Raw genomic sequence first — 15,674 nt, forward strand, 5'->3', positions numbered from 1 at the left:
TAGGTAGAGCAGCTGCTAATAGAAGGATAATACTAGAGAGATAGTTAGGCTGCCAATAGAGGGATAATACTAGAGAGATAGTTAGGTAGAGCAGCTGCCAATAGACAGATAATACTAGAGAGATAGTTAGGCTGCCAATAGAGGGATAATACTAGAGAGATAGTTAGGTAGAGCAGCTGCCAATAGACAGATAATACTAGAGAGATAGTTAGGCTGCCAATAGAGGGATAATACTAGAGAGATAGTTAGGTAGAGCAGCTGCCAATAGACAGATAATACTAGAGAGATAGCTAGGTAGAGCAGCTGCCAATAGAGGGATAATACTAGAGAGATAGTTAGGTAGAGCAGCTGCCAATAGACAGATAATACTAGAGAGATAGTTAGGCTGCCAATAGAGGGATAATACTAGAGAGATAGTTAGGTAGAGCAGCTGCCAATAGACAGATAATTCTAGAGAGATAGTTAGGCTGCCAATAGAGGGATAATACTAGAGAGATAGTTAGGTAGAGCAGCTGCCAATAGACAGATAATACTAGAGAGATAGTTAGGCTGCCAATAGAGGGATAATACTAGAGAGATAGTTAGGTAGAGCAGCTGCCAATAGACAGATAATACTAGAGAGATAGTTAGGCTGCCAATAGAGGGATAATACTAGAGAGATAGTTAGGTAGAGCAGCTGCCAATAGAAGGATAATACTAGAGAGATAGTTAGGCTGCCAATAGAGGGATAATACTAGAGAGATAGTTAGGTAGAGCAGCTGCCAATAGACAGATAATACTAGAGAGATAGTTAGGCTGCCAATAGAGGGATAATACTAGAGAGATAGTTAGGTAGAGCAGCTGCCAATAGAAGGATAATACTAGAGAGATAGTTAGGCTGCCAATAGAGGGATAATACTAGAGAGATAGTTAGGTAGAGCAGCTGTCAATAGACAGATAATACTAGAGAGATAGTTAGGCTGCCAATAGAGGGATAATACTAGAGAGATAGTTAGGTAGAGCAGCTGCCAATAGACAGATAATACTAGAGAGATAGTTAGGCTGCCAATAGAGGGATAATACTAGAGAGATAGTTAGGTAGAGCAGCTGCCAATAGACAGATAATACTAGAGAGATAGTTAGGCTGCCAATAGAGGGATAATACTAGAGAGATAGTTAGGTAGAGCAGCTGCCAATAGAGGGATAATACTAGAGAGATAGTTAGGCTGCCAATAGAGGGATAATACTAGAGAGATAGCTAGGTTCTTCAACCGTACATACCCAAGACTGATCAACAAAATTAATTATTTTTTAAATCCAAAGACATGACATGTACATTAATAACACCATTCATCACTCAGCGTGTAATTGTGTTTTCTGTTAAATTATAATAATAATTGTGTTAAAGATAACCAATCATTCAAAAGCTTCCTGAAATGAAAATAACTAAACTCTCCAGGAGAGGTCATCCATAATAAATTAATCATCATGTAGGCCAGCTACAACAAAAAAAGAGAAAAATGATATGAAAATATTCCAACAGTTGTACTTTACAGGACTCAGTAAGACATTGTACGTAACATCGCGGTCTGATTCAATTGATTATAAAACACATTGAAGGAGGATGGTGTGGAACAAAACACAACAGACCAAGTGGGTCGATGACTAAATGGTACCCTAGTCCCTATATAGTCCCAATGGGGGCGCCTGGTCAAAAGTAGTGCACTATAAAGAGAATAGGGTGCCATTTAGGACGTAGTTATGTCCAGTCTATACTGGTATTCTACATCTTCATCCCTAGTAGGGTTTGATCGATCCTTCAATTCTCACATCATTACCGTGTCCCCCCAGTCACCTGATCAGGGACAGTGGCCCATAGCTGAGGCTCTGACCCTGGTCATGTGACAGGGGTCAGAACATACTACAGGTCAAGAGTTCATACAATATCAGTAGATGGTTTATACACAGACAGGACAGGACAGGACAGGACAGGACAGGACAGGACAGGACAGGACAGGACAGGACAGGACAGGACAGGAGGACTAGCTACCAGAGTCATGTGTTTAGATAGTTAGGACATTGAGGTTTCTGCATTATGAAGCATTTACATGACACTACAATCCATTATACCATGGCATTGTTGAATACTCGTTTCCGGTTGGCTTGAAGGGCATTCTAGAGTGTGTATTATTTCCCAATAACGCACGGTATATCAGCACGGTAGAATTCAATGGCTATAGTTCATTTTTACATGTTTTGTTTGAGCTGCATTTGAAAGAGAAAGTGGGAATTGAAAACAGTTTTGGTATTGTTGAATTAGATTTTCATAATAACAAAACTGACAGTTTGGTTAGCCCCGGCAACTACAGTATCTAGTAAATTGACGTTAAACCCATTTCTACCTTATTTTTTATTGAACTTTTCTTTAACTAGGCAAGTCAGTTAAAGAACAAACTCTTATTTGTAGGGACTAGGGTACCAGTTAGCCATTGACCACTGGGTCCTGACTAGTTTTTGTTTTGTTCCTACCCCGGGCCAAACCCGGACGATGCTGGGCCAATTGTGTGCCACCCTATGGGACTTCTAATCACGGACCAGATGGGAATACAGCCTGGATTTGAACCAGGGACTGTAGGGACTGCTTCTTACACTGAGATGCAGTGCCTTAGACCGCTGCGCCACTCGGGAGTCCTAAACGAACGCATTTCTAGTGGTAAATGTGTTAAATTATAGCCATGGTACAAAAGAGATAATCAACTCAGGACTCTATGCCACACCTTCCACGCCCTTCAATATTTACCAGAGAATGCATAGCCCCTCGTTACATTATCCCTTACAATTCCATATGGCAGCCATGGTAGCTCACCATGGGCAATATTGACCAATAGCAGATCATGGCATTTTTCTTAATTTTAAAGCCAGACTCAGTAAGTCCTAAATAAAATGTTACTTTTTTTCCACCCTGGTTTAATATATGTAGAAATGTATAGATTCATTTGCCATTTGGATCCCTTCAAAGTAATACAAATGAAAGTTTTACGAATTATAACTACAGCAATTTTGTTTATAAATTGCAGGTCAGATTTCTACAGATAATTATGATGAATTAGGCTTATTGATCAGGACAGATTTCTACAGATAATTATGATGAATTAGGCTTATTGATCAGGTCAGATTTCTACAGATAATTATGATGAATTAGGGTTATCGATCAGGTCAGATTTCTACAGATATTTATGATGAATTAGGCTTATTGATCAGGACAGATTTCTACAGATAATTATGATGAATTAGGCTTATTGATCAGGTCAGATTTCTACAGATAATTATGATGAATTAGGGTTATCGATCAGGTCAGATTTCTACAGATAATTATGATGAATTAGGCTTATCGATCAGGTCAGATTTCTACAGATAATTATGATGAATTAGGGTTATTGATCAGGTCAGATTTCTACAGATAATTATGATGAATTAGGCTTATTGATCAGGTCAGATTTCTACAGATAATTATGATGAATTAGGCTTATTGATCATTTGTTCTACCAGGTTCTATCTGTCCGTCTCCATCCACGATTACAGCGAACACATTAACATATCTAGCTATACCCCTCTCAGTACAAACAAGACTCATGAATGAGAGTTGAGTGACACAGAATAATCGTGTAATTTAGCAGACAAGTGCACGTCGTAACAGCTAATAATATTGTCTCCTGCCTGTCTGTGCAAAACAGCTGACGATACGCAGGATCCCAGATTTGAAAAACACTGGTGGATTCTTGTCGTTTCTTTGACGTTTGTTAGTTTGAGCTTGAAAACTGGAATTGTGGGCCTTTTTCATTCTCAAAAGGGATTGAGAATATTTTACTAGTGAAGCCACTTGCAGGTCGGACTATATTTCAGACTTCTCAGCACGACCAGTGCCAGCAGAATGATGGACACTATGGATAATAATCAGTGGTGTAAAGTAGTAAAAATACTTTAAAGTACTACTTAAGTAGTTTTTTTGGGGGGTATCTGTACTTTACTTTACTATTTATATTTTAACTTTTCCTTTTATTTCACTAAATTCCTGAAGAAAATAATGTACTTTTTTTCTAATGTACTCCATACATTTTCCCTGACACCCAAAAGTACTCGACAGGAAAATGGTCCAATTCACACACTTATCAAGAGAACATCCCTGGTCATCTCTACTGCCTCTGATCTGGAGGACTCACTAAACAGAGAACATCCCTGGTCATCCCTACTGCCTCTGATCTGGAGGACTCACTAAACAGAGAACATCCCTGGTCATCCCTACTGCCCCTGATCTGGTGGAATCACTAAACACAAATACTTTGTTTGTAAATAATTGTCCAAGTGTTGGAGTGTGCTGCTGGCTATTCGTAAATAAAAAAAACAAGATAATCGTGCCGTCTGGTTTGCTTAATATAAGGAAATTGAAATTATTTACAGTACCAATCAAACATTTGGACACACCAACTCATTCCAGGGTTTGTCTTGTAGAATAATAGTGAAGACATCAAAACTATGAAATAACACATATGGAATCATGTAGTACCCCATTTTTTTTTTTTAAACAAATCCAAATATATTTTAGATTTTAGATTTAGACACTCTTGGCATTCTATCAACCAGCTTCATGAGGCAGTCACCTGGAATGCATTTCAATTAACAGGTGTGCCTTGTGAAAAGATAATGCGTTTGAGCCAATCAGTTGTGTTGTGACAAGGTAGGGATGGGTATACAGAAGATAGCACTATTTGGTAAAATACCACTTTGACAGTCCATCATTACTTTAAGACATGAAGGTCAGTCAATCTGGAGAATTTCAAGAACTTTGAAAGTTTCTTCAAGTGCAGTCGCAGAAACCGTCAAGCGCTATGATGAAACTGGCTCTCATGAGGACCGCCACAGCAAAGGAAGACCCAGAGTTACCTCTGCTGTAGAGGATAAGTTCATTAGAGTTAACTGCACCTCAGATTGCAGCCCAAATAAATGCTTCACAGAGTTCAGGTAACAGACACATCTCAACATCAGAGGAGACTGTGTGAATCAGGCCTTCATGGTTGAATTGCTGCAAAGAAACCACTACTAAAGGACACCAATGTGGGGAAGAGACTTGCTTGGGCCAAGAAACACGAGCAATGGACATTAGACTGGTGGAAATCTGTTCCTTGGTATGATGAGTCCAGATTTGAGATTTTTGTCTTTTTGAGACGCAGAGTAGGTGAATGGATGATCTCCGCATGTGTGGTTCCCACCGTGAAGCATGGAGGAGGAGGTGTGATGATGTGGGGGTGCTTTGCTGGTGACACTGTGGGTGATTTATTTAGGATTCAAGGCACACTTAACCAGCAGGCTACCACAACATTCTGCAGCGATCCGCCATCCCATCTGGTCTGGGTTTAGGGGGACTATCATTTGTTGTTCAACAGGACAATGACCCAACACACCTCCAGGCTGTGTAAGGGCTGTTTGACCAAGAAGGAGAGTGATGGAGTGCTGCATCAGATGACCTGGCCTCCACAAACACCTGACCTCTACCCAACTGAGATGGTTTGGGATGAGTTGGACCGCAGAGTGAAGGAAAAGCAGCCAACAAGTGCTCAGCATATGTGGGAACTCCTTCAAGACTGTTGGAAAAGCATTCCTCATGAAGCTGGTTGAGAGAATGCCAAGAGTGTACAAAGCTGTCATCAAGGCAAAGGGTGGCAACTTTATATAAAATATATTTTGATTTGTTTAGCACTTTTTTGGTTACTACATGATTCCATATGTGTTATTTCATAGTTTTGATGTCTCCACTATTATTCTACAATGTAGAAAATAGTAAAAAATAAAGAAAAACCCTGGAATGAGTAGGTGTCTAAACTTTTGACTGGTAATGTATACTCTTACTTTTGATCCTTCAGTACATTTAAAAACAAATACTTTAAGACTTTTCCTCAAGTAGTATTTTACCGGGTGAATTTCACTTTTACTTTAGTCATTTTCTATTAAGATATCTTTACTTTTACTCAAGTAGGACAATTTTGGTACTTTTTCCACCACTGATAATAATCACAAAAGCCAGCTCTGTCTACTGGTAAGTGAAGCAAGCTCGCTAGCTAGCAAACAGATCAACACACGATTGCTTGCAAATGTGCATAGCATACCAGTGGGTGATTAGCCTATAGAAAAATAAATGTTTGCAAACTTTGCTGGAGTTGCTAGCTGGTTGATGTAATTGTTTTCCTCTTGGATGTGGAGTTTATTTTCGCAACTTTTCTAATGGCGAATTTATTCAACCCGATGGTCGCTGAGGGTCGACTTTGTCAGGCAAGTGTTTGCACTGCTTGAGATCAAGCAGATAACGGACCTCCTGTTGCTTAGAATGATATTTTACTGCTGGAACGTCCATAGCTAGACTCCACTTGTAAATTGTCATTTTTAAAGAGCAGACTAACCTGCAAGCTTGTTGTAGGCTGCAAGCAAACGAGAACACCAGCTGTATGATACTGACTGATTGGGCGGCAGGTAGCCTAGTGGTTAGAGCAGGTAGCCTAGTGGTTAGAGTGGAGGGGCGGCAGGTAGCCTAGTGGTTAGAGCAGGTAGCCTAGTGGTTAGAGCAGGTAGCCTAGTGGTTAGAGCAGGTAGCCTAGTGGTTAGAGCAGGTAGCCTAGTGGTTAGAGTGTTGAGCCAGTAACCGAAAGGTTGTTTGCTGGATCGAATCCCCGAGCTGACAAGGTAAAAAAAATTGTCGTTCTGCCCCTGAACAAGGCAGTTAACCCACTGTTCCCCGGTAGGCTGTCAATGTAAATATGAATTTGTTCTTAACTTCTTTGGGATAGGGGGCAGTATTTTCACGGCCAGATAAAAAACATACCCGATTTAATCTGGTTACTACTCCTGCCCAGAAACTAGAATATGCATATAATTAGTAGATTTGGATAGAAAACACTATAAAGTTTCTAAAACTGTTTGAATGGTGTCTGTGAGTATAACAGAACTTATATGGCAGGCCAAAACCTGAGAAGATTCCATGCAGGAAGTGCCCTGTCTGACAATTTGTTGTCCTTCTGTTACATCTCTATCGAAATTACAGCATCTGTGCTGTAACGTGACACTTTCTTAGGCTTCCATTGGCTCTCTAAAGCCACCAGAAAGTGGAATGGGGTGTCTGCTGTCTCTGGGCAAAGTATAGGAGCAGAGTTTGTAAGTGGTCAGCCTGGGGACAGTGAGACTGGAGATGCGCGGTCACGAGAACTTGCCATGTTTTTCTTTCTCTCTTTGAATGAATACAACGTTGCCCGGTTGGAATATTATCGCTATTTTACGAGAAAAATAGCATAAAAATTGATTTTAAACAGCGTTTGACATGCTTCTAAGTACGGTAATGGAATATTTTGACATTTTTTGTCACGAAATGCGCTCGCGCGTTACCCTTCGGATAGTGACCTGAACGCACGAACAAAACGGAGGTATTTGGATATAACTATGGATTATTTGGAACCAAAACAACATTTGTTGTTGAAGTAGAAGTCCTGGGAGTGCATTCTGACGAAGAACAGCAAAGGTAATCCAATTTTTCTAATAGTAATTCTGAGTTTAGGTGACCCCGAAGTTGGCGGATGTCAAAATAGCTAGCCGTGATGGCCGAGCTATGTACTCAGAATATTGCAAAATGTGCTTTCGCCGAAAAGCTATTTTAAAATCGGACATAGCGATTGCATAAAGGAGTTCTGTATCTATAATTCTTAAAATAATTGTTGTGTATTTTGTCAACGTTTATCATGAGTAGTTTAGTAAATTCACCGGATGTTTTCGGTGGGTATGCTAGTTCTGAACGTCACATGCTAATGAAAAAAGCTGTTATTTGATATAAATATTAACTTGATTGAACAAAACATGCATGTATTGTATAACATAATGTCCTAGGACTGTCATCTGATGAAGATCATCAAAGATTAGTGCTGCATTTAGCTGTGGTTTGGGTTTATGTGACATATATGCTTGCTTGGAAAATGGCTGTGTGATTATTTGTGTCTATGTACTCTCCTAACATAATCTAATGTTTTGCTTTCGCTGTAAAGCCTTTTTGAAATCGGACAATGTGGTTAGATTAACGAGAGTCTTATCTTTAAAATGGTGTAAAATAGTTGATTGTTTGAGAAAATAGAATTTTGGTATTTTAGTTGGTTTTGTATTTCGCGCCGTGCGATCCCATTGGCTGTTGGCTAGGGGTTCCGCTAGCGGAACGTCTGTCCTCAACAGGTTAACTGACTTGCCTGGTTTAATAAAGGTTAAATAAAAGGGGAGGCTGGCCCAGCTGTATGATACTGACTAGTGAAGGGGAAGCCGGCCCAGCTGTATGATACTGACTAGTGAAGGGGAGGCTGGCCCAGCTGTATGATACTGACTAGTGAAGGGAAGCCGGCCCAGCTGTATGATACTGACTAGTGAAGGGGAAGCCGGCCCAGCTGTATGATACTGACTAGTGAAGGGGAAGCCGGCCCAGCTGTATGATACTGACTAGTGAAGGGGAAGCCGGCCCAGCTGTATGATACTGACTAGTGAAGGGAGGCTGGCCCAGCTGTATGATACTGACTAGTGAAGGGGAAGCCGGCCCAGCTGTATGATACTGACTAGTGAAGGGGAAGGCTGGCCCAGCTGTATGATACTGACTAGTGAAGGGAGGCCGGCCCAGCTGTATGATACTGACTAGTGAAGGGGAAGCCGGCCCAGCTGTATGATACTGACTAGTGAAGGGGAAGCCGGCCCAGATGTATGATACTGACTAGTGAAGGGGAAGCCGGCCCAGCTGTATGATACTGACTAGTGAAGGGGAGGCTGGCCCAGCTGTATGATACTGACTAGTGAAGGGGAAGCCGGCCCAGATGTATGATACTGACTAGTGAAGGGGAAGCCGGCCCAGCTGTATGATACTGACTAGTGAAGGGGAGGCTGGCCCAGCTGTATGATACTGACTAGTGAAGGGGAAGCCGGCCCAGCTGTATGATACTGACTAGTGAAGGGGAGGCTGGCCCAGCTGTATGATACTGACTAGTGAAGGGGAGGCTGGCCCAGCTGTATGATACTGACTAGTGAAGGGGAAGCCGGCCCAGCTGTATGATACTGACTAGTGAAGGGGAGGCTGGCCCAGCTGTATGATACTGACTAGTGAAGGGGAAGCCGGCCCAGCTGTTTGATACCTGTTTATTTTTTACATTATGTCTTGCCTGGGTTTGTTTACATGATGTCTTGTCTGGGTTTGTTTACACGATGTCTTGTCTGGGTTTGTTTACATGATGTCTTGCCTGGGTTTGTTTACATGATGTCTTGTCTGGGTTTGTTTACACGATGTCTTGCCTGGGTTTGTTTACATGATGTCTTGTCTGGGTTTGTTTACACGATGCCTTGCCTGGGTTTGTTTACATGATGTCTTGCCTGGGTTTGTTTACATGATGTCTTGTCTGGGTTTGTTTACACGATGCCTTGCCTGGGTTTGTTTACATGATGTCTTGCCTGGGTTTGTTTACATGATGTCTTGTCTGGGTTTGTTTACACGATGTCTTGCCTGGGTTTGTTTACATGATGTCTTGCCTGGGTTTGTTTACACGATGTCTTGTCTAGGTTTGTTTACATGATGTCTTGCCTGGGTTTGTTTACATGATGTCTTGCCTGGGTTTGTTTACACGATGTCTTGTCTGGGTTTGTTTACATGATGTCTTGTCTGGGTTTGTTTACATGATGTCTTGCCTGGGTTTGTTTACATGATGTCTTGTCTGGGTTTGTTTACACGATGCCTTGGCTGGGTTTGTTTTGTCGCCCCAAAAAGTTTCATATTTCATAATCACAAATGAGGTCAAGGAGACTTACTGAGTCTGAACGTCCTGAATGAAAATTAGAATCCAAATGATGGCCATGAACGGATAAACAGAATGGCAGCAACACGGCGCCGGTTCTAAAAGCTGGCCCGACTCTCTCTGTATATGGCTCTGCTACCTACTAACATTTAGATGAGGTCGCATCAGACCAAGAGCAGCAGACTGTTCTGTGATCTGTGATCTCGGTGTCTCTGCCTTGTAATTCGAAATGTGAGCCATCTGATCTCCATTTTTAATTTAATGTAAGACGATGTTTCGTACAGATGTTTGACTTAAAACCCTGACTGGCCATAATCTAATAATATAAACATGCTTTACACAGACACTGAAACACATACAGGTAAAGGTAAAATAAAGGTAAAGGTAAAATGATTTTAGTGTTACTAGTCACACAAGATGCAGTATCCCTTTTAAAAGAGGACGACACAAACGAAGTGTCACTAGTACTAAGGAAGACTGCGATGAGATGAGACAAATTATAATCCTATCTGACCGCTGGTCTTCTAAATTATAAAATGAGTTCGTCCCAAATGGCGCCCTATTCCCTATATACTGTTGACCAGTGGCACTATATAGGGAATAGGGCGCCATTTGGGATGCAGTATGGAACGGAGCCGGTTATGAAACACCACTCTAGTACAGTACATTATACTGTTACAGTACAGTACATTAGAATGTTACAGAACAGTACATTATACTGTTACAGTACAGTACACTAGAATGTTACAGAACAGAACACTAGAATGTTACAGTACATTACATTAGAATGTTACAGAACAGAACACTAGAATGTTACAGTACAGTACATTAGAATGTTACAGAACAGAACACTAGAATGTTACAGTACAGTACATTAGAATGTTACAGAACAGAACATTAGAATGTTACAGAACAGAACACTAGAATGTTACAGTACAGTACATTAGAATGTTACAGAACAGAACATTAGAATGTTACAGTACAGAACATTAGAATGTTACAGAACAGAACACTAGAATGTTACAGTACAGAACACTAGAATGTTACAGTACAGTACATTAGAATGTTACAGAACAGAACATTAGAATGTTACAGAACAGAACACTAGAATGTTACAGTACAGTACATTAGAATGTTACAGAACAGAACACTAGAATGTTACAGTACAGTACATTAGAATGTTACAGAACAGAACACTAGAATGTTACAGTACAGTACATTAGAATGTTACAGAACAGAACATTAGAATGTTACAGTACAGAACATTAGAATGTTACAGAACAGAACACTAGAATGTTACAGTACAGAACACTAGAATGTTACAGTACAGTACAGAACATTAGAATGTTACAGTACAGAACATTAGAATGTTATAGTACAGAACATTAGAATGTTACAGAACATTAGAATGTTACAGTACAGAACATTAGAATGTTACAGTACAGAACAGAACATTAGAATGTTACAGAACAGAACATTAGAATGTTACAGTACAGAACATTATAATGTTACAGTACAGTACAGAACATTAGAATGTTACAGAACAGAACATTATAATGTTACAGTACAGTACAGAACATTAGAATGTTACACTACAGAACATTAGAATGTTACAGTACAGAACATTATAATGTTATAGTACAGAACATTAGAATGTTACAGTACAGAACATTATAATGTTACAGTACAGAACATTAGAATGTTACAGTACAGAACATTAGAATGTTACAGAACAGTACATTAGAATGTTACATCACAGAACATTAGAATGTTACAGTATGGAACATAGAATGTTACAGTACAGAACATTAGAATGTTACAGTACAGAACATTAGAATGTTACAGAACAGAACACTAGAATGTTACAGTACAGAACATTAGAATGTTACAGTACAGTACAGAACATTAGAATGTTACAGAACAGAACATTAGAATGTTACAGACAGAACATTAGAATGTTACAGTACAGAACATTAGAATGTTACAGAACAGAACACTAGAATGTTACAGTACAGAACATTAGAATGTTACAGTACAGTACAGAACATTAGAATGTTACAGAACAGAACATTAGAATGTTACAGTACAGAACATTAGAATGTTACAGTACAGAACACTAAAACAACACTCTATCTTCAGCTGAAAACCTGAGCATCAAACCAGCAAAGGCAAGAAGTACTTTACCAAGTTGGCGTCATTTATGAAAACTTCTCACAGTTTAAAAATATAGCTATTTAAAAAGCCTGTCTGTCTGCCACTAACTATATGTCCAGCCGGCTAGACAGTGGTTCCATTCAGTCTGGTGTCTGACTGTGCCTCTACTCTCCCCTCTGTCACACCATTCAGTTTGGTGTCTACTGTCCCCTCTGTAACACCATTCAGTTTGGTGTCTACTCTCCCCTCTGTAACACCATTCAGTTTGGTGTCTACTCTCCCCTCTGTAACACCATTCAGTTTGGTGTCTACTCTCCCCTCTGTAACACCATTCAGTTTGGTGTCTACTCTCCCCTCTGTCACACCATTCAGTTTGGTGTCTACTCTCCCCTCTGTAACACCATTCAGTTTGGTGTCGTACTCTCCCCTCTGTAACACCATTCAGTTTGGTGTCTACTCTCCCCTCTGTAACACCATTCAGTTTGGTGTCTACTCTCCCCTCTGTAACACCATTCAGTTTGGTGTCTACTCTCCCCTCTGTAACACCATTCAGTTTGGTGTCTACTCTCCCCTCTGTAACACCATTCAGTTTGGTGTCTACTCTCCCCTCTGTAACACCATTCAGTTTGGTGTCTACTGTCCCCTCTATCAGACCATAACATAGCATATCAAGCACCAATGCGAGATGAACAGCCCTGCTGAAAGACATGAACCAAACGGAGAGTCAAGGGGCCTGATAAAACGGGGATACTGCACCTTTAGTGGAAACTATGTTAAACCTTTCTACCTAGTTAGTTAGTTATTACACCCAACTCGAGTCCAAGACTTCTCCCTGGTCCACTGTGCCATTCAACAACATACCAACAGAGATAATACATGGTAACCTTATTGATCCAGTCTTGGTCCAGAAAGAGCATACATGAGGATGCTGAGACATACAGGTGCTATGATGCAGGACAGGTTTCGAAACTGAGATACTTGATTCCGGAGGCTTCTCTGTAGCCAGGTTGAACCGGCTAGCTTGGGAGAGAACTAAATACTCTTGTGCTTTTCTGCTACTTTTTTTTTGAGTCATGCAGACTTCTGGGTAGTCTGTTATATTACAAGCCAAACAGATAATGCTGAGGTGATGAAGTTCTGCTTGCATGGATCCATTTCAACACAGATGGTTGGTTGGGAGATGGTTGTGAACCAGTTTTGTTTTGGACAGTACATTCCCGTGCAGAATGGCAGTAATGATGATAGTTACTCTGAGAAACTCCATACTTTGATGTTATAACGTTTGCAGAGCTCGTTAATGGGACTTTGAATTGAAGGATCCTGAGCGTCAGGAGATCTCATCTCTTCCAGGTACTGGTTCACAACCAACGTTGTATCAATCATCTCCCAACCAACCAACCAACGTTGTATCAACCATCTCCCAACCAACCAACCAACCAACGTTGTATCAACCATCTCCCAACCAACCAACCATCTGTGTTGAAATGGATCCCTGATGTTTGGGACCACCGTTGGTTTATGGTTGGGACATGGTTGGTTTATGGTTGGGACATGGTTGGTTTATGGTTGGGACATGGTTGGTTTATGGTTGGGCTGTTGTTTCATGCTGGTGTTTAGACGTTGTTTGCCCATGTCTGTGTCCCACTGGGCTGGGTGTTCGGGTTACAGTCCTGATTCATCTGTAAAGTCATGGTTTAGCAGGTAGGTTATATCATACTGGACTAGTCAGACAGTTACAGAGACAGTGATGGTTGGTGGGGGGCTGGGCTTTGTGTTCTGACGTTCAATTCACACAATTAGAATCATGTCTGGGTCTGTGGTATACTGACAGTCCCATTCTGGAATACTGACAGTCCCATTCTGGAATACTGACAGTCCCATTCTGGAATACTGACAGTCCCATTCTGGAGTACTGACAGTCCCATTCTGGAATACTGACAGTACTGTTCTGGAATACTGACAGTCCCATTCTGGAATACTGACAGTACTGTTCTGGAATACTGACAGTCCCATTCTGGAATACTGACAGTACTGTTCTGGAATACTGACAGTCCCATTCTGGAATACTGACAGTACTGTTCTGGAATACTGACAGTCCCATTCTGGAGTACTGACAGTCCCATTCTGGAATACTGACAGTCCCATTCTGGAATACTGACAGTCCCATTCTGGAATACTGAGTCTCACTCTGGAATACTGACAGTCCCATTCTGGAATACTGACAGTCCCATTCTGGAATACTGACAGTCCCATTCTGGAGTACTGACAGTCCCATTCTGGAATACTGACAGTCCCATTCTGGAGTACTGACAGTCCCATTCTGGAATACTGACAGTACTGTTCTGGAATACTGACAGTCCCATTCTGGAATACTGACAGTACTGTTCTGGAATACTGACAGTCCCATTCTGGAATACTGACAGTACTGTTCTGGAATACTGACAGTACTGTTCTGGAATACTGACAGTACTGTTCTGGAATACTGACAGTCCCATTCTGGAGTACTGACAGTCCCATTCTGGAATACTGACAGTCCCATTCTGGAATACTGAGTCTCACTCTGGAATACTGACAGTCCCATTCTGGAATACTGACAGTCCCATTCTGGAATACTGACAGTCCCATTCTGGAGTACTGACAGTCCCATTCTGGAATACTGACAGTCCCATTCTGGAGTACTGACAGTACTGTTCTGGAATACTGACAGTCCCATTCTGGAGTACTGACAGTCCCATTCTGGAATACTGACAGTCCCATTCTGGAATACTGAGTCCCATTCTGGAATACTGACAGTCCCATTCTGGAATACTGACAGTCCCATTCTGGAATACTGACAGTCCCATTCTGGAGTACTGACAGTACTGTTCTGGAATACTGACAGTCCCATTCTGGAATACTGACAGTCCCATTCTGGAGTACTGACAGTCCCATTCTGGAATACTGACAGTCCCATTCTGGAATACTGACAGTCCCATTCTGGAGTACTGACAGTCCCATTCTGGAGTACTGACAGTCCCATTCTGGAATACTGACAGTACCGTTCTCGGAATACTGACAGTCCCAGTGCAGCGACACCCTGCCCAGCCCTACAGTAACACAGTCACTGTTACCCACTGGTTAGTTTATAGTCTCTGGCTGGTCCAAGCCGCAATGCATCCTCTTCATCATCATCATCATCCTCACCAGTATCTTACAATTAACAGGTTTGTTGTTGTTTTACAGAGTTCCTGATTTTTCCCTCAAACTGTTACACAATCATCTATCTACTGTCTATATATACCTAATACCATTCATAAAGGGATCCCTGCTTAGGTTGTCGGGGGGGGGGTTGCTATGCAGACAGGAAAGGGGGAGGAGCTATTGCAGGGGCGTTGCTATGGCCCTGTAGGGTCCTGGGGCTCAGAGTTTTTCCAGGCAGACGGGATATTCCAGGCTGATCACCAGGAGGTGCGTGCGCCAGGATGGTTGTTCTTGATGGTGGCATCAGAACAGTCCGCATCAGAGGAATCACAGTCAGAGTCAAAGTGCAGCGGGTTCTGAGGAAACAAACGAGACAGAGAGAGAGGAGAGAGGAGAGAGGGAGGAGAGAGAGAGGAGAGAGAGAGAGAGAGAGAGGGGAGGAGAGAGGGAGAGAGAGGAGGAGAGAGAGGGAGAGAGAGGACAGAGAGAGACAGAGAGAGCGAGAGGAGG

Source organism: Salmo salar, chromosome 21 (genome assembly GCF_965601325.2).
Source record: "Salmo salar chromosome 21, fSalSal1, whole genome shotgun sequence".
In the NCBI taxonomy this organism is placed as follows: Eukaryota; Metazoa; Chordata; class Actinopteri; order Salmoniformes; family Salmonidae; genus Salmo; species Salmo salar.